The 20,867-nt window shown below is 42.2% G+C and overlaps 1 protein-coding gene and 1 pseudogene across 1 annotated transcript in view; one reads left to right on the forward strand and one right to left on the reverse strand.

Annotated features, from left to right (window-relative positions):
* Positions 1 to 20,867, reverse strand: part of jupb (junction plakoglobin b) — a 95,372-nt gene that overhangs the window by 56,738 nt on the left and 17,767 nt on the right. The window contains exon 2 of the mRNA XM_087837229.1: positions 13,153 to 13,317. The gene's annotated coding sequence lies outside the window, so the exon portion shown is untranslated. The remainder of the gene's footprint in view (positions 1 to 13,152; positions 13,318 to 20,867) is intronic.
* LOC148094730 (uncharacterized) overlaps positions 1 to 20,867 on the forward strand; it is a 48,483-nt pseudogene that overhangs the window by 4,712 nt on the left and 22,904 nt on the right.

Here is a 20,867-nt window from a genome sequence, read left to right on the forward strand (position 1 = left end):
GTGTGTTCAATATTTTGTTTTCCCCGTGTCATGTTTTCGTCAGGAGCCTAAGTAAGTGGAGCTGGTGCTTTGCCTTCTTAAGTCTCAGAAAGTTCAAGTCAAACCATCTCCAGACAGTTCCCGTTTATGTATGTGGGCTGAGGGTCAGATCTGCTTCCCCTGAAGTCCACTATTATTATTTTCTTAGTGTTGAGGACCAAGTTGTTATTACATGATGCTAGTTTTTCCACATCGTCCCTGTATGCAGTATGCAGACTTATCTCCACCTGTGATGAGCCCGACCACTGTTGTGTTGTTTGGGAACTTCACAGTTGAGTTGCTTGGGTAGATCTGGGAAAGTGCATGTAGAGAGTGTACTCACTTACACAGGACACATCCCTGTGTAAGCTGTGTACCAACTTGACTTTTGCACAATACAACAAATGGTCCCAAGCCCATTTAGAAGGCAAGAAATTCCACAAATAAACCCTTACAAGGCACACATGTGAAATAGAAACCATTTCCAGTGACTACATAATGAAGCTCATTGAAAAAAGGCTATCTTGAGGAGTCTAAAATATAAGACATATTTAGGGTTATTTATTATTTTTTTCTTTGCTACATAATTCTGCATATCTTGCTTCATGTATTTGATGTATTTAATATGTATCTACAATGTAGAAAGTAGTAAAAATAAAGAAAAACTATTAAGGAGAAGGTGTGTCCAAACTTTTAACTGTCCAATTTACAAATTAACAAACTCCTAAATATTGCGTTTTACATCCGATTGCCTCAAGGTGCTATGGCATCCTCTACACCAGCGGTCCCCAACCTTTTTTGTGCCACGGACCGGTTTATGCCCGACAATATTTTCACGCCTTTAAGGTGTCGCGGATAAATACAACAAAATAAAACTAGTACCAGTACCGAAAAAAAGAAGATTTATTCCTAACACACGTGAAAAGACCCAGGAAAACCGAGTTAACGATAAAAACGATAAGAAAATAACACTGAAAACCGATAAAAAACCCTGAAAACTATACATTTCACACCTGAGCCTCAACTCTCGCGGCCCGGTACCAAACGACTCACGGACCGGTACCGGTCCGAGGCCCGGGGGTTGGGGACCGCTGCTCTACACTGTGCACTTAAACATATAACAGTGATTATTGCCTCTTTCATTGAATTTTAAGTGTTTGAATCAACTTTGTTACATCTATGGTGTTCCCGGCATAGGAAATGAATGGGTATCCCACTGAATGGGTCGTTCAGTGGGCTGTCCAGTGAACGGGCCACTGAACAACCCACTGAACGACACCCACTGAATGGACCACTGAACAACCCATTGAATGGGCCACTGAAGGGGCATCCGAACGACCCATTGAACGACACCCACTGAACGGCCCACTGAATGGGCCGCTGAACGACATCCACTGAATGACCCCCACTGAACAACCCATTGAATGGGCCACTGAACAGGTGGGTGGAGTGCCTACCAGTTATGTACAATCCAGGCCCCTAAGTGACAGTTGATGAGTGCCAGGTTCCTTTCAGAGGTCACGTTTTCTTCAAGGTGTACATTCCAAGCAAACCAGGGAAATATGGAATACAGATCTGGGTAGCATGTGATGCCAGGAGCAGCTATGCCTGGAATATGCAGGTATACATGGGGAAACCCAGTACTGGAAAGTCCGAAAAAAAAACAGGGCATGTGTGTTGTGCTGGACATGACAACCGGTCTCCAAGGGCACAATATCACATGTGACAACTTCTTCACATCATATGCTCTTGGTCAGGAGCTGCTGAAAAGAAAGCTCACCATGGTAGGGACAGTGAGGAAGAACAAGCCTGAACTTCCCCTGCGCTGCTAACGACCAGAGGAAGAGAGGCACTGTAATCAAAATTTGCTTTCACTGACACACTGTTGTCATATGTTCCTAAGATGAATAGAACTGTCATCCTGATGAGCACGCTACACAAACACGCCGCTGTCGGCACCACAGAGAACCCGAAGCACCTTATGATCCAGGACTACAACAAGAACAAAGGAGGCGTTGACTACCTTGATAAGGTAATGTAAAGTTTCATACATCATGCATTTTATTTTATTTTTATTTATGTGAATCATAGCATTTGTGTACGACAGACTAAATATTGTTCCTAATCTCTTATTTATTGTTCCTTTTATTGCAGCTTACTGGTACATATACCTGCAAGTGACTGACAGCCCGCTGGCCTGTGGCACTGTTCCACAACATCCTTGATGTGTCTGCTTACATTTGTGGTGTGGACAGCCATCGACCCAACCTGGAATCGGGGAAGAGTTTCAAGAGGAGACTTTTCCTAGCAAAGCTGGGGAAAGCTTTGGTGACTTCTCTTATTCAACGGTGCCAGCACATTCCCCGCACTCCAGCCTCTGCCAGTCTGGTTAGGAGTGTGCAAGCCCTAGCCCCAGCTGCTGCTCTCTCCCAACAAGCAAATGGGCAGAAAAGGAAGTGCTGTGAGCTCTGTGGCCCTAGAGACAACAAAACAAGCCTAAGATGCTGCAAATGTGATGCCTATGTTTGCAAGGCCCACCTCATCTGAGTGTCACATGCCACTCATGTGCATGAATACACACACCCACACACAGCTTCATGTTGAGTTTGGTCTTTAATTCGTTTTTTACATTACATGTTCATTTTGTAATACATTTTCAGTGCCTATTTGTATTTTTACTGCAGTTATGTTATGTCTAATTCCATGTATTCATGTTAAACACTACTTTGAGACATTGTTCACAGCTAAAGAATGTTGAATAAAAAATTTGGTGGTGAAAAATGTTTTTTGTGCTAATTTAATAGCAGTTAACAAGGACCAGTCAATTTTGATTGGGAACACTAAAGTAAGGGGGTGGGGGTGCACAAAACCGGAGGGCTAGGCTGTATTTCTGTAATTCATTATTTTTGGCTGTCCTAAAAACTCAGCGAAAAGCCTTCAGTTGAATGTAGTTGATTGAAACTAGAATGAGAGGCCGGCCCGTCAGCTTTCAGACCCTTCTTCTGTGGAATCAGGTTTGAATTCAGGAGACAGACACTCTTTCTACTTTTAAGATTATGCCTAAAACTTTCCTTTTTGACAAAGCATATAGTTGGGGCTGCATCAGCTGACCTTAGTTGTGCAGCAAGAGGCCTAGGCTGCTGGTTATGGAGGACCAGAAGAGTCACACGCATCAACATAAAGCCTTTTGTGCTTAATAATGAATTGTGAAATAAAATCTGCATTAATAAATTAATTTACAAGTTCATTTTGTAATTATTTTCCAAAACATAGAAACATTAAAAAAAAACAATTGATTACTCATCCAAGTGACTTTTTCAGTACTCTCCAGTGTCATGGATGAGTGATGAAATGTTACGATGCCTCTGATAACCACTGTGTCAAGTGTCTGGGAAGGGATCTTAAAACTGGATTTTTAGGTGGCAGACAAATGGTGGCATAAGCCAATCCTTGAACAGATGGGGTAAAAGCTTTTCTTTAGTCACTTTTCTCACTCACCATATGTTTATACACCTCTCTGCATTGAATCATTACTTATTATTATTCTCTGGCTCTCTTCCACAGCATGTTTTTTGTTCCCAACACCCATCCCCTTGGGGACTGTGTCTGCTTCCAAACCACCACAAAACACACCAAAAATCTGCAAAAAAAACCCAACTGAAACATTACCAATAAAAAAATCACAAAGAAAGAACAATGCAGTATCCACATCTGCACCAAAGAGTAACACAATGAAATGTGGATTATTAAACATTAGGTCTCTCTCTTCTAAGACCCTGTAAATCCATGAATAATAACTGATCAACAAAAAAATGTACCGTGCTATTCAAAAACGTGGTTACAACAGGATGATTATGTTAGTTTAAATGAATCAACCCCCCTGAGTTACACTAACTGTCAGAATCCTCGAAGCATTTAATCTATTATTAGACTCAACTGTCTAAATATGACAAGACAAATAATCAAAATATAAAAGAACCTACGCACCACTTTAATCACGCTCTAGATCTTGTTCCGACGAATGGCATAAAATGGAGCATAACAGTATTTCTTGAAAACCCTTTTCTTGCTGAAAGTGTTGTACAGTGCAAAAAAGAAAATGCATAGACAAACAGAAGACCTCATACACCATTTGCTCAAAGGTTTTTAAATTTAAACTTAAATTAATCCGTGTTTAGTAAACAACAACATTGGTACATTTAATGTTAAATATCCTTTAATTTTCAAAACTATACTAAAAAATAATGACAACATCCATCCTCATCATAAAATTACTTAACAGCTAATACATGGAGGTGGAGCATTTTTCTTTTTTCTTTAAATATGCATGTATTAAAGTGACTTTAAAGTGTTTTCTTCAAACAGGACACCTGAAAAACACAAAACTGTAACAATATTTGCACATTTAAGATTATCCAGAGTACATTTAAGCTGCAATCATTGCCTTTTGATTGTTGTGCCTCAGTCAAATGCTTAATATGTGGCTTTCATCCTGGTCTGTTCACCCATGATACAATATCCTTTAATATCCAAATATCCTGTATATGCACACAGTCAGTTATACTTCACTGATGAATTCGAGTGAACATTTGTCATAAATTAACACTGTAGGGTCTTTACCTTACATTATAAAGCGACTTGAGACCAGACTTGTTGACTCTCAGTGGTGCTAAAACTGAACAGCTCTAAAGGTGTTCCTGAAAGTTGGGTTTACTAGAACAAAACCGGTGGATGACCACAGACCTCAGCACAAGGATGACAGAACTTTTCCCCCATATAATAAATAAATAAAACACAGAACACAACATTAAAATAGAAATAGATTAAGACAGATTACGATACCAAACGATTACAGATAAAAGAGCATTTACTGGATCTGTTCATCTCCTCTTGCTTTTCAAAGATAATGAATGAAGATGATGACAATGGGATGTACCTGCCACTGCAGCCTGTGGTAGCTGTAGGACAGGGTGGTACAGAGCAGGAGCTAAACGTGCATGTACGAGACGCTCTGCTTCACTTCTTGTGCTCCAGTTAATGATATTATTCTCACCTCTTGTCATGTGCTTACAGGAATACTGCTGTTAGATGCCAAATGAAATATAAATGATAAAGTTTGTTTACTTTTGCAGTTATTCTGTGTTTTCATGTGGGCTGTTACATTTTTCACATCACTGAAATGCTAACAGAGTTGTCCGGCTGTGGGATAAATCTCCTGTGGTGTAAATCACTTTACAGAATTATGGACACACCACATCATTGTGTGGTGACATCACACAACAAAGACACAGCTTTTATTACTGGGGCAACAAAAGTTTGGTGAAAAATGTCATTTAGTAATGACTGCTTAAAAACAACAAACCGTGATGCGCACACATTATAGGCTTGAAATACTTTATTAAATGCAGCAACATTTGAAAATATGTACAATATTAATAATAACTACAATTAGTAATTATTATTATTTGCAACAGCTAAGTTTTTGGTAAGCCTCTCCTGGAACAGAGGGGTACAAACCTATGTAAAGTATAAATTTGTTTTTTTAATCTCCAATGTGGAAGGTTAAGGGGGGAGGTGAAACTTGAGTGGCCATCCATTGCTCGTGCGAGGCTTCAAAACAGACTGAGGAATGCCTGGTTGAAGACTGTGGCCTGTGCCATTTCCTCCCTTCGCAGGGCAACTTCCTGCTCCCGTGCCTCATTGAGCGGCAGCTGGATGTGGTGTTCGCACTGATCTTGGTTTAACACATCTGCCATCTGCCTGCATCTCCATGGGAACACTTGTGAGGTCAGGTTTGGACTTCTTTCTCTATAGTATGAAACCTATCATCGCGTCCTACCAGCGATGAGCCGTTTCTGTGTCATGCCAAAAGGTGTAGATGTCGACGCCGTCAACCAGAACTGAATCACAGACAAGGGAGGTCAAGGCTAATGGTGGTGGACGAAAAACCCTCACATGTAGAAAGCATTTCTGAAACATAAGACATACGTAGCATAAGGACGCACACGACATGACATTACAACATAAACGAAAAAATGAACCCGTATTAATACTAGCAGTGTTCATCAGATGTTGGTCATATGGCTTTACAATGAAGAGGAAGTTAATGCACAGCTAGCGCAAAACAACATGCAGAGCATGGAGTTTTTATTGCAGCAAGTAGACAATGGCGTTATTAAAAAATGTCCAGGCTTGTTCAAAGTGAACTCAACACGCAACAAGTACTATTATGTTTGAACACACGAAGCACTCACCGTCCTTTACCACAGTTTCTAAAAATGCCGTGTCCGAGTCGAGGCCACTCTGCCTCCTGATGCTCGCCAGTCGGTGCCCGTAAATTGTGTCCATTTGACTATACCACTTCCAATCTATTCGATTCCACTTCAGCCGTTGTGGTCTCTAATGGCCCCAGTAATTGCTGGCGGCACTGTGTTACAGTGCACTGGTACCCAACTGGTGGCAGTCTGATGACTTCACATTTTAATACCTGCTTGGAACTGCGCCAGAGTAAAATAATAGTATGACCTAATAGAAAACCCTGAAAGCCGTGGCAAACCATGCCGAGTCGATCCAAGTAGGTACTAATGGAAAAGGGGCTGAAGAGGAAGAGACAGAGCCCTTACTGAGATGGTGAGTGCAGGTAACGTGAAAGAAAATGTGTTTCTAGCGTCCAAAACAGCAGCGCTTTCCTTTAATCACTATTAAAATAATTACTGGGAAAAGCTAGCGGGAGTCCTTCATCAAAGCACCTGATCAACAAACTTTGTAGTTGCTCCATCCTCTGCTGTTTGTTTTACCAGCAAAAAGTCTGCAGCAAGTCTCCAGAACTTGCATTAAAATACTATGCTTAACTTATACAGCTTAGTAATGGCTGACAGCAGTCATCCTGTTTTATAAGCGACCAGGGGTGAGTCTAAAGGGGGGCCTGGCGTCTCAATTAAATTACATTGATATTTAAAAATATAAAAATTACAACTTTTTTCACAAGCCAATAAAAATGTATATGGGCCAGTAAAACTCTGAGCCACAGATTTAAGGTTGGACAGTGAATTATTGTTAATATAACGTCTACACCAGGGGTCGGCAACCCTAGGCACGTGTGCCACAGTTGGTATGTGAAGGGTTAACTGATGGTACGACCATAGCTGGACTGGCCATTGGGCATACAGGGCATTTGCTCGGTGGCCCGGTGACTTTCTTTTTCTTTGTAACGGTATAAACAATAAAAGGTGGTGGATTGGCCAGATGCTGGTCGGTGTGTAAAAATAACTCAGTTGTTTGGTGGTGGCTATGACGCTGCTTCCTCAGATTCAGTAACATTAGCAAGTGGTGGAGGCCAGCAGGTAGATGAGAGAAAGGGGAGGCAGGAGGAGAGACACGAGGCAGCCGCCGGTCCGAGTATCAGGTGAACTGAACTTCAGATAAAAAGTTATGACCTGCAGTCTATCTGGGTCAGATATAAACCAAGTTTAGGTGGAGTTTATTTTCGTTGTGCTGACTTTTCACCGTCAGGTACAATAACTCGTACTGTGTACTAGCTAGCATGACGGAGTTTCTATACAGCTGGGTGGGTGCTATGATGTTACTGATAGTGAACTTTATTTTATTCACAAGGTTAGTTAGTAGAGTTGCCAACCATCCCGTAAAAAGACGGAATCGTCCCGTATTGAGAGAAAATATTACGCGTTTTGTGTTGAGGTGAAAAGGAACAGTTTGTCCCGGACTTCAGTTAGAATGGAAAAAGACACAAAGCTGGAGTTATTCTGTCGTTACGCTGCAGCTGCCTCTTCTTCTCTCATTCTCTCCCCTCCCTCTCCTGTTGCTACTTCAATCATGAAACTGATCAAAGATCAGCTGATCGGCTTTTCTCTCTTGTTTGTTTATCACTTTGCGCCAGAAAGAGGAAACCAGTGGATGTGGCGCTAAACAACAGCAGCACGTTTAAGCTTGATCAGCTGTTGTTAGAATTTATTTAATATTAATTTCTAGTATCAGCTGATGTTTGCTGGAGCCACAGCTGTAAAGCTGCTGGTCATGATGTGGGTTTGGATATGTGGTGAGAGGGAAACATGAAGATGAAACCAGGAGATGTCCTTACTGAATCATCAGAGCTGAACAGGTGATGGAGAAACAGGTTTACCTTTTAGGTGACATGGATGAGTTGAAGTTATGAACTGTTTCTGAGAGACAGATAACACCAGGATCCTTTTCTAAGTAGCTGACAGCTGGTAACTGTGCAGGGCCGGGTCTAGCAAAGTGTTGCCAGGGGGGCAGGTAGGGCATTAACAGGGAAAGGGGGGCACAAATACTTTCTTATTCTGATTTAAAATGTCTCACTTTTAATAAATAATTATCTGAAGCTTACAACCAAAGTTTTTATCTGATGTAAAATGTATAGAAATCATACATATAACATCGAAGCAGCTGGAATCCACAGCTGTCTGTGTTCATGGAGCTGCATTTTCACCTGCTGGACATCACTACCTGACAAGTTTAACCGTCTTCAGAACATTGCAGAGGCCTTATTGACAGTATTTGGCTCTACATGTCTGTGTGAGCAGATTTTCTCTCACATGAAGAGTGTCCTCAGGTCTGAATGCTGGACACTGGGAGACCTGTGTCTCTGAGTGGGAGAGGAGAGATCACATTAACATGTGTGTCTCTGTGTTAACAAACATGCCATATTGGCCCAGTTTATTTCTCGTATCATTGTTGTGAGGAGACCATAAATAGCATTTGTATTTTTCTGTTGTACAGTTCATTTGCTGTTATGGATAAAAAGTCTTTTTTGTTTCAAAATAGCTGATAACTATTCGCTGATAGCTGCCAACATCTGTGAACAAACATAATCCTATAAAGTGGTTCTATATAGTGTGTAACTGTTAATATAGAGCGTTATTAAATTTATTGCTAATGCAATCATATGGCACACTGACTTCTGAGGGAATTTTAAATGGCAGATGAATGGATTAGTACAATAATTCATAGCTGTAGCCCTGTCGTAAACAGCAGCTGAGGGAATAAGGATCTGTGGAAGTTTCAGAAACAATGCTAACAGATGCTAACGCTGCTTAGCTAATGACACAGCATAAAACTGAAAAATGCGACTTACCTTGCAACACAGACGGTACGGATTTATCAAACTCATCCATGTTTTGACAAAAGTCCTTTGGCTTGGTTCCTGAAGCCTCTGCTCACAACACCTAACCACAGAACCTGTGGGTAAAATCTCACAGCTGGAGTAAGATCATTTAGCTAAAGTGATAATGTTAGCTAGCTTGCTAACTAGCAGCCCACACAAAATGCGACTTTATCTTAATACCACCATTGGATTATAGTATTTTTCACAAAATTAAATAATTAACTTTAAGGCTGACTCTCCTACACCAAAACAGGGCCATAAATTCCAATGTTAGGAAATGGTCTTACACTCCTTCCCTCTTCTTTAACTCTACAGGCCTGACCAGAGAGCAAGTGGTGGTTGTCATGGTAATGGGAGTGCCTGCAAAAAGGTCATCTCTATATAAGGAGATGTCCAGAGAACTGCAGAAGAAGAAACGTGAACCAATATCAGACCTGATGCCACCGTCAACTCTTTCGACTAATCATGTCAACGCTCTGTTTCAGTGACCGCACTAAAAGTGTATGCTGTCTGGGTGTGGTGCTCTTTGTTCTTTTGGGCTCTCCTGAGTGAGCAAAGAGACACGGCAGCTGTTTTTAACTTGAACCTTGAATTGCGTAATAAATTTAAGAAAATACACTTTGAACATATTTGTCTTCGGTCTCTCAAAAATGAATCCAAGAATGGCTGTAAACAGGATTTTCGAGTTTTTAACTCATTCTTTCACCACATTAAACAGATGCACTCTCTTACCAATGTAAGCCCACCAAGAGGATGGAGAATCCCCGCAACATCCCGCTCTTTAGGATCATAACATTTTGGTCTATCAGTCTATGCCAACTGTAGTACTACAACAACAACCAGCGCTGTGGAAATATCAACTGGTGCATCGTTGCCTGAAGCACAGGAACCTCAGGTGGTTGACATCCCGGTCATGGTAACTGTTACACTAATTAAATAAAATGTATTGTGACTCCTGATGATGAATCTACCCATGCCTAACTCCTCTTATTTGGTCCCTGTATTACTTTTACTCATTTTCTGCATTTTTAAACAAGGGTGTAATAAGATCTTGTGATATTGTACCACCTCATTATTTCCTCATATTGAGTTAAGTGCTTGGCACTGTTATTAAATTACAGATCCTGTGATCTGATGTGATATCGCTCTTTGGTTGGATTGTAAATCACCAGGATTAAATAAAAAATAAATAATTAGACAGAACAGCAGTTCAGTCTAAAGAGGAGAAGATGGCAGCTATGCTGCAGCTGTCAAAAGTTTTAGAACGCCTCAATTTTTCAGGTTTTTATTGAAAATTATGCAGTTTAATGTCTCATTGCACTCTGAAATGAACGCATAGTACAAATAACCAGTTGGAGGTAAAAAAAAAAAAAAAAAGCAAAGGTTGCTTTGCTTTTATTTTTCTGTCCAGTTCATCCCAAACCAGCTCGATGGGGTTTAAGTCTGGAGACTGTGTTGGACACTCCAGATTTTCAAGCTAACCATCTTGTTCTTTTTTCCTGAGGTAGTTCTGGCATAGCTTGGATTTATGTTTTGGATGAACCCTTGACCAACTAGACACATACCAGAGGGTCCTGCATGGTGCTGCAGGATGCTGTGGTAGCTGTTTTGGTTCAGGGAGCCTCTCACTCTGTACGAGTCACCGACCCTGGATTCAGCAAACAGCCTCAGACCATCACACTTCCCCCTCCATGTTTGAACGTTGATGCCACACACTGTGGAACCATCCTTTCACCTACTTGACGGCGTACAAAGATCCTGCATGATTTCAAATGTTGATCCATGAGTCCATAATACCTTCTTCCAGTCTTCAGCAGTCCAATGGTGGTGTTTCATGGCCCAGCCAGGCCTCTTTGTCCTGTTCTGAAGTCTGGCTTTCTTGCTGCAACTCATCCTGTCAAACCTGCAGCTTGAAGTTTTCTCTTCACAGCTGAAACTGAGACTTGCTCACTACGACCACTATGAAGCTGCTTGAAGCTGTTGTCCTGTGAGCCACCATCACACAAGCTGTTAACTCTCAGAAACTTGTCCACTGGTTCACTCGTCTCTTTGGGTCTGCAGACCTCTTCCTGTCACAGTTTGTTTCTGAGCCTTTGATGGTGAAGGAAACTGGACTCACTGACACCTTGACTTTCTTTGCAGTTTCTCTGTAGGACAGACCGACATTTATAAGTGTTATGATGGTCTGTCTCTCTTCCATTGTTTTCCTTTGCTCACCATTTGTGTACCAACACACTACTTTCTGCAGTACAATACTGTTCAACTGATGCTTACTAGGGTATGGCACCACAGTGTGTTCCAACACTGCTTTTATGCAGACAGAGGGGGAAGTAATCCAGAAATGTTGAAACACCTGTAGGAATTAGTAGCTCCAGCTTTCAAGACTTGATAAACCTCCACTGCTGCAGAACAGCTTTAAATTGTTAACTCGTTTTGTGTTCCCCTGAAAAGGGCATCTTTGTATAATTCTAAATGTATATTATGTTTTAGTTTTGAAAAGAGCCCAAACTTTTTTCTGTCTGTACTGAAACCTCTAGCACACATCCCTGTGGATTCTTTTCCCCAGCGTCTTTCCCCCACTGAAAAGAACTATGAAGGCAACACTAACCATTAAACAGGTTTTAGAGGCAGAGCATTCTGTAGCTTTCCCTAAATTACAAACCGCCATTAAAACAGCTCATGTATTGGTCCAACATGTCTTTCTCAGTAACAGACTTTCAGTAGATATAATTTCTGAGAAAGGCCCAGAGCTTTATTTGCAAGTTTGGAAAGCTTTCTATGGGGCACTACGAGCAAAGATTAATATAAACTCTTTCCATTTCCATTTCACCACAATCCAGTGATTAAATGGAAAGGTAGTCCTATGTTGTATCCTCCCTCCATGAATAGAATACACTCATATGAACTTTTCAGCTACCTTTTGCGGTTTCTCTCAGATATAAAACTCCATTGTTTCTCTCTCAAGAAAGAAGCGGCTGTCTCCTCAGTCAAACAACATTGTAACACGAAAGCTACTGTGTGTGTCCAACATACACAGTCTGACACAGCAGTTTCAGTTTACACAGGTTTTTTGTTTTGCTTTGCACACTTCCCAGCTTCAAAGATGTGGCCCTCGGCTTTATGGCAATGTTGCTCTAACTATGGCTGTCACCAGAACACTGCCACTTCTTGGCTGTCAATCACAGCTTCTTTCATCCCCACACAACTCATCCCCATGCTTTTCAGACTAGTACTGAGGTGCTAGTCTGAATTCCCTAAAGAACCAGTAATTCATGCAGCTCCTTTAATGTGCAAGTATTGAATAAGGTGTTCTGGTCAATATCTTTTACGCATGCTAACTCGGGAGATGATCTGAAACAGTGCCTGTGCCAGACTTCTTGCAAAATTGCTGCACAGGGGTACCACCAACAAATAATATCAGACCTCATGTGGATGACCGCTAGGTTAAAATAAGCTGAGATGCCTTTTCAGCACAAATGACTCAGAGTTTCTCTCTCCAGTGTGTCATACTAGCCTGTGCCTAATTATCACAAAGGACTGTTCTGCCTCAGCACACACCATGTGACCCTTAATGTTTATTTCTTAAACCAAGGTTGAGTGTAGAGTGTCACCAATTTTCCAATGTTTCCAATGGAAAATATTCCTTGGAGTTAATCACAGGAAGTGGCAGGGTCTCCTGAAAATGCCCTGTGGATTTCTCCTCCCTGGTAGCAGTGTTGGACAGCCTCAGCACAGATACCACAAGTCGTTCCCAGTCATAAGCGCTGCCCCACCAGCTTATTAAACTCAGCCCAATCCATCCCAAGAAACAAGGGGTGACCAAGAAAGGAGCTAACCACTGCCCCAACTCTATACATTTTGACCTAACACCACTGGATATTTGTGAAAGTCACTATGTACACACCTAATTCCCACCCAACAACAACCCAGGCTGAAGCAGGGTTTGGTAGAGTCCACCATAGCCTATTGTGTACCACACCTTGGCACCTTACCAGAACTTTGTACGTCCTTCCAGTCTGGGCCGGCCACAAGGATCCCACCTCTATGAGCTGACACTCCCTGCAGAAGAGTTCGGGCTGCGTGCACTTCCAGCTCTCCTGCGCTGATGTTTGCACAAATTCACGTGAGTCAGGAGCAACACCTGTTCCCACTGAAATCTGAGGAGAAAAACAGTGCGGAGAGTGTTAGTGTGAGGCATCCATGCCAGATTGTGGGGGTCAGGATGTTTCTTCCTCTGGGCCAGGCCACCATGCTGCTAAGTGGTCCTCTGCAAAGGTTACGGCCCTCTCCAACACACCAAATCCACTCCAGTCACCAGGAGCCTCATCATCTGCTCAAGGACTACTAGCTCCAGTATAGGCAATGACTCCTCCAATGGTTGTGGCTATGTGGCTATGTGGCTGCTGCTTCCTACAGCCTCTGGGCATACTCAAAAACCTCGTTCCCTGTCTCCAGATGACAGTTACAGAAGCAGCAGCAGTGGTTCTGCAGTGGTTCTTCTTAACATGTTTCAGGCCTGTTGTGGCCTGAAACGTGTTAAGAAATGACTGTGGGTCATCCACCTTGCCCATCCTGTGAAATGTGGTGGACATGGTTGGAGAGAGCGGTGGCGGGTGAGCTAAGCATCAGGGTCTACTTTACAATATAAAGTGCCTTGAGGCAACTGCAGTAGAGATTCGGTGCTGTATAAATAAAATTGAACTGAATTTTCAAAGCTGGTGATGGTTAATTGGGATGAAGTCTTGGCTCTGGCTGGACCTGTCAAAGACATTCACAGAGTGGTCCCAAAGCTATTCCGTTGTTATTTTGGCTCTGAGGTTATGGTTATTGTTTTATTAGACAATGAATAATGTATGTCTTTGTACATGCTTGCCATGCACATTCATCTTTATTTATAGTACATTATCACTCTATTAGAGTACTTAGCTCTCACACTGCAGGTTTACTTAGAATAGAATAGAATAGAATAGAATAGAATAATCCTTTAATTGTCCCACAAGGGGAAATTTGGTTGTATCAGCAGCAAAAAAAACAAAAACAAAAATAAAAAAACCCCACATATAAAACAGAACAGAAACACAATTTTTTACATATTTACATCATGGACAATAGTTATAGCAAATAGCAAAGCAGAGTACTGTACAGTTATTAAAATTAGAATACAGATAAGCGGCAAATCCAGATTGCAGTGTGCGAGGGAGCTTGTTTTTCCTCGAGTATTTAAAAGTAGAATGGGAGGCAGAGCCTTCAGTTTTCAGGCCCCTCTTCTGTGGAACCAGCTTCCAGTTTGGATTCAGGAGACAGACACTATCTCTACTTTAAGATTAGGCTTCAAACTTTCCTTTTTGCTAAAGCATATAGTTAGGGCTGGACCAGGTGACCCTGAATCCTCCCTTAGTTATGCTGCAATAGACGTAGGCTGCCGGGGGATTCCCATGATGCATTGAGTTTTTCCTTTCCAGTCACCTTTCTCACTCACTATGTGTTAACAGACCTCTCTGTATTGAATCGTATCTGTTATTAACCTCTGTCTCTCTTCCACAGCATGTCTTTATCCTGTCTTCCTTCTCTCACCCCAACCAATCACAGCAGATGGCCCCGCCCCTCCCTGAGCCTGGTTCTGCCGGAGGTTTCTTCCTGTTAAAAGGGAGTTTTTCCTTCCCACTGTCGCCAAAGTGCTTGCTCATAGGGGGTCATATGATTGTTGGGTTTTTCTCTGTATCTATGAAGCGCCTTGAGGCGACTTTTGTTGTGATTTGGCGCTATATAAATAAAACTGAATTGAATTGATTATTTTCTGGAATCACCTTGAAGCAGTTAAAAAGTCTTTTTCCATGGCCCCACCGAACTCATCCCACATCAAAGTTTTGTTTGAGCCACTGTCCGAGTTGCATCCCGCTTGGCCTCCCATGTACCTCTAACTCTAACTCCAAAATCCTATAGGCTAACCGTGAGCACTGATGTCACTTAGCAGGACAATGGAGTCTCCAGGTGGAGCACCCAATGAGGGTTTCTACAGACAAAAACATAGATGTGCCATGGGCTTCCCAATGTGAAAGTGGAAACTAAAGCTCTTGGCTCTTTCAAAGAAAGAACCTATTCACTGGTACAGATATGTTAATAACACCTGGGCCAAATCAAAACCAAAGAAATATAAGCTTTCACTGTTCACATCAACTCAGTGGATAGAAACAAAGTTCACCAGGGAAGATACAAAGGATAATAGTTTGCCGTTTCTGGACTGTGCTGTGCACATTGAGGAAAATGGAAACCTCAACAGTGAAGTTTACTGGAAGCCCACATACACAGACCAATACCATCTCTTTGCTTCCAACCACCCTCTGGAACACAAACTTGGAGTAATCAGGAATCTGCAACACTGGGTAGAAATGTTCCTTCTAATCCAGAAGGGAAGGAAAAGGAACAAACACATAAAGAAAGCTCTTAAAGCATGTTTATCCCAATTAGGCTTCCATCAAATTAGCAAAGATGCACAGTAAAGAAGCTGAGACACCAATTAAGGAGAAACAGAATGGCAAACAAAACAACATTGGCATCCCTTATGGGGCAAGTTTTTTCAGAGAAACTCAGGCAAATATTCTCCAAGCATGACATCCCAGTGCACTCCAAGCCTAGCTACACACTGAGACAAAAACTGGTTTATCCCAAAACTCCAAAAAACAAACTAAAAAACGTAGTAGAAGAGCCACCTCGACGGGACAATACTCAGATGCACAAGGTCACTCTTTTGAGGACACCATTGTTCTCATTTTAGATAGCATGAAAGAAGAGTGACAGAAGCCTACTTCTGTCTACGGTGAACGATCATTCTTGAATAGAAGGGGCGGTTTATGACACCAACTGTCTGCCACCTACAATCTAGTTTAGAGATCTTTCCCCAGGCGCCTTAACGCCCACTCACATCTTGTGTCAGTTGATCTCAATAGATCACATGATAGAGAGAGGCAAGTCTCACAATGGCTTCACCGGAGAGCTTTGCTGATAATGACAACAACCTTTTTCACACCTTGGCTCAGGTAATAAGGCACATGATCAATAGTATGTCAAGGACCGTCTTAAGGGACAAATCCCATTGCTGCTCCCACTAAATATCTGGGAATCTCCAGTATTTGGTTATTGTTATTTATATTGTCCTCTGTGTCCACTCTTCATGTTATTGTTTGTTCTAGTACAATGTGATCACTGTTTTTGTCCTTGTCACATGACTAAATAGTGTCTCTGTATGTTTTTACTAACTGGTGTGTAACACCAACCTGCCAGAGTGTCTGCAGGTGGAAATTAGTCCAAGACTATAATCTGGGATATTTACATTTGTTAAAATGTTCATTAACATGTATTGCCCCTCTTTCTAAATAAAATAAAATAAATAAATTGAACAGAAGAAGCTTCTCGGATGAGAGGTGAAACATCTTCAAGTAACTTGAAGTCCAGTTGCCTTTCTTTTCAACGTCCTAGGATTATTGAGGTGTTGGTTTTTGTTTATCTCTAAATTTTGTTTTTCAGTTGACTTTTAGCTAATACAAAATCAAATACTGTGGAAACTAAGTCTGGCTTTTTACCAGGGAAAACAAATCATTAGCTTCTGAAACAATGTCAAGGGCTAACAATATAAACTGAATCTAAAACACACATTGATTTTATGTGTGATTTTCAGCACCAGGAGTGCTGGTTGGAATGTAGGAAAGACAAGAATCAAAGATGGCGGGTATAATTAACAATGAGTAGAAAGAAAAAGGAGAGTAAACAACCAGAGCAGTGAGAAGTAAGAGCATGAGAAAGAAGAACGAACTGAGCAGGAAGGAGATAACAAGAGGGATAAGAGTGAACATGTGATTGTAAAAGGGAAAGACAAGCTTTCTAGTTTTCCTCCATGTCAGTCAAAGCACCACACACACACACCGAGTGACAGAGAGAGAAGCTTAGTATTTGACATGATCACCATAAATGGGTGACAACGTCTCACTTAACAGTATATCTCTATCTCTCCTTTCCTTTCCCTTCACTCGGCATCTACAAACACCTAATCATGCTGCCTGCTCTATCATTTCTCTCATTATGACTTTCTCTCTTCTTCCTCAGACTTTGTCTATATAGACCACTTCCTCATGCCCTGTCTCACCCTCTCAAACTGTTTGTACACCTTTTATTTGGTTTAGATCAGGGTTGGCTTACGCTCACACCACAAATGAACTGCTCTGGAGATCATTTGGAACCATGCCATGACCACCTCCTCCAAAAGGTCTATGTGCAGATGTGAAAACAATAATCGCACATGGGTGGTGACCAAAACAAACACAACAATGGGTAAAACAAAACAAAGTATGATTTAAACAGACCAAACATGGCAGGTGTCAAAATACTAAAAGGCTGAAACTCCATGATAATATTCCCCCACCAACCTCCCAAAAAGTACCAATTTCTTTTCATTTAAAGACGCAAAGAAGTAAAATGTTCAGTTTGAATGCTTAGAAAAAATCTAAACACATATGGCTTTTAAAAAATAAAGACCAATTCCAAAAATGTATTATTTGTAGATTAAACTACTGTACTTGGGGATCTTATTGTTTCATCCTACGTAGTGGTTATGACACTCAGTAGTCCTCTGCTTCCTCCTTCCAGTTACCATACGGTCCGAGGGTGCTGGACTTGGGGGGGTGGCTGTAGCTCAGGAGGTAGAGCAGGTCACCTACTGATCGGAAGGTCGGTGGTTCGATCCCTGGCTCCTCCAATCTGCATGTCAAGTATCCTTGGGCAAGATACTAACCCCAACTTGCTCTCCGATGCGTCCATCGGAGTATGAATGTGTGTGAATGTCGTTAGAAAGCACTAAGTGTAGATAAAGTGCTTGTGAGAATGGGTATGATTGGGTGAGTGAGGCATGTTGTATAGAGCGCTTTGAGTACTCCGTGAGAGTAGAAAAGCGCTATATAAGAATCAGTCCATTTACCATTTACCACTTGGGGTGAAACCCTTCATGCATGGTAAGGAGCTTTCTTGTCTTCGTGTCAGCGGCTTCCATCCTGTCACGGCCGAGGCTGACTCAAAAGAAAAAGGACTGAAATGCATGTTTAAGTGACAACGTTTATGTTTCACAAAAAGTGTAAGTGAACAAAACTAGAAAACTGAGTCTTGTCTTTAACTTGTGCTAAGAACAAACACCAAAACTAAGGGGCGCTTATGCGACCTGAGCTATGTAAACAATCAGTGATTTTTCAACTGTGGAAACTGCAGTTCTGTGGTTTGGGCCAAAGGGAGAGTCAGACTGGATGGCTGGGTCCTGGGAAGGCGTCAGAGTCACGGAAACTAGAGTACATATGTTTAGGTATGGTTCCGGAGGAATACTGGCAGCTATTTGTTCCGCCGCCCCGCGGCTTACCTGAAAAAGTCAGAGATCATCACAGGGTCAAGTATCAACGATCGAGGTACCCAAGAACATTCCTCCGGCCTGTAACCCTCCCAGTCCACCAAAAACTGCTGCCCTCTACCCCGCCACCGCACATCCAGGATACGCCAGACGGTGAAGGCTGGATGTCTGTCGATGAGCAAGGTGGGAGGCGGGGGGTCAGGAGGCGGGCAAAGGAGGCTAGACAGTACCGGTTTCACCTGGGAAACATGAAAAACAGGGTGAATCTGTAAGGCTGGAGGTAAACGGAGCTTGACAGCTGTGGGGCTATCAACTGTATAGAGACCAATGAATTGAGGCGACATTTTTCCAGGAGGACGCTCTGAGAGGGATGTCCTTAGCAGTCAGCCACACCTTCTGTCCTGGTGAGTATGTTGGTGCTGGTGACCGTCGCCAGTTGGCATAGCGACGTTGATGGGCTACTGTACATAACAGTGCCTCCCGTTTACGAGTCCAGACGCGACGGCAGCACTGCAGGGGACAGCGAGATCAGCCTCCTGATCAGGAAACAGTGGTGTTTGATATCCCAATGAGGCTTCCAATGGTGACAACCCGGTAGCGGATGTTGTTAACGTGTTGTGTGCATATTCCACCCATGGTAGATAAGTGGCCAAAGTTGAAAGGTTATGCAGCGGAGTGTGGCCTTGAGCTCCCAATTCAAATATTCTGTCTGGCCATTAGTCTGCAGGTGGTACCCAGAGCTCAGGCAAAGCTTGGCCCCTAAAGCGGTGTAAAAAGATCTCCAGACTTGGGACGAGAATTGTGGACCTCTGTCTGAAACTATTTCTACTGGAATGCCATGAAGCCTGAAAACATGTTCAATTAGTAGCCTAGACGTTTCTGCTGCTGTGGGCAGTTTCTTTAAAGCTATAAAGTCTGCTGCCTTAGAAAACCGATCTATGACTGTGAGTATGGTAGTCTTTCCTGCCGAAACCAGGAGTCCTGTTACAAAATCCAGGGCGATGTGGGACAAGGGCGATGAAGCATGGCCAATGTTCCCTCTAAGCTGCGCGCGTGCGCAATTGTGCACTGCTGGCACGTCTCTGTGCACAGAAAATCTGTGTTGTGCACAAAAAAATCTACCTGAATTGAAATTAAAATAAATACTTTAACAATTCTGTTTTGTAGTGTTAGTCAGTGACTGGCTGCTCCTGCGTGGGATTAGAACGATGCCACCTTATCCCATAGTCCAGCCAATGATGCGATTCACATTTCTATATACGCAGCTAATCAACATTGACAGGCTATGACAGCGTCCTTATGTGCCGACACCGGTGTTTTAGCAAAGCGGCTGATGTGGAGTGAAGCCACGTTAATGACAACGTGGACAACCATTGGAGATGTGAGCAGGACAGACGGAACAACTGACGGGAAAAGTGTGGACTTTATACCAGTTTTTAAATTGTGTTGATCGGCCACGTAAAACCAGAGTTATGATAAAATATCTGCAATGTTTGTTTTTCTTCCTGAATACTGTCGTTGTTTATATTTACTGCGGGAAGAAACGGTAAAGACGGCGTTTTATAAGGAAAACGCTGGAAAGCCTGTGAGCAAAGACAACACCAAAAAACCTACAGCCTTTCCTATTGGTGGAAAAATGTACCATGTCGACCAATCATGGCATTTAGTTGTTTAGGAAGGGGGAAGTTTTAGGAGTGACGGCGGTGTTTGAGATGTGAGAGATTTGTGACATTTAGCACAAATCTCGTGTAGTTAGCGTGTAGTGTAGTCAATAGTTTTGTTGTGTGTCAGAACAATGAGGCAATGAGAAAGTTGTGTTTTCAAAATTGGAGTTCAAGTTATTTTTACTTCCAATAGTGTTAACATACTACACCGGTCATGAACAAGATTTTTTTAAATTTTCATTGTAAGTGGGCTAAAGCAGTTAATTAAAAGTAGTCTAACATAAATGCTGTAATTTGATTATTTTAATAAACATGTAACTTGGATGAATCGATGCTGGCGTGACCACAGTGCACACGTCTGCTGTCGCTCACAGTGGTCCAAGGGACGCTCAGGGAGTTTGTGTGTTTGCTCAGACACATGAAAAATTAGAGGGAACATTGGGCATGGCCATTGGCTGTAGCAGCCCTGCAGGATGTTGATTATGTGATTTATTCCTGGCACATACACAGCCACATACTCCCTAACGTCCTTATCTAGCATGTCCCACCAAAAATGTCTTTTAATTAGAGAAAACCATCCTGCTGGGTGGCACACGAACTTAGAAGCATGCACCCACTCCAGCACCTTGGAGCAAGCGGCTGCAGGAACAAAACGCTA

The sequence above is a fragment of the Neolamprologus brichardi genome, unplaced genomic scaffold (genome assembly GCF_056152115.1).
Source record: "Neolamprologus brichardi isolate AB-2024 unplaced genomic scaffold, ASM5615211v1 NODE_ptg000031l+_length_7269946_cov_1, whole genome shotgun sequence".
Classification (NCBI taxonomy): domain Eukaryota; kingdom Metazoa; phylum Chordata; class Actinopteri; order Cichliformes; family Cichlidae; genus Neolamprologus; species Neolamprologus brichardi.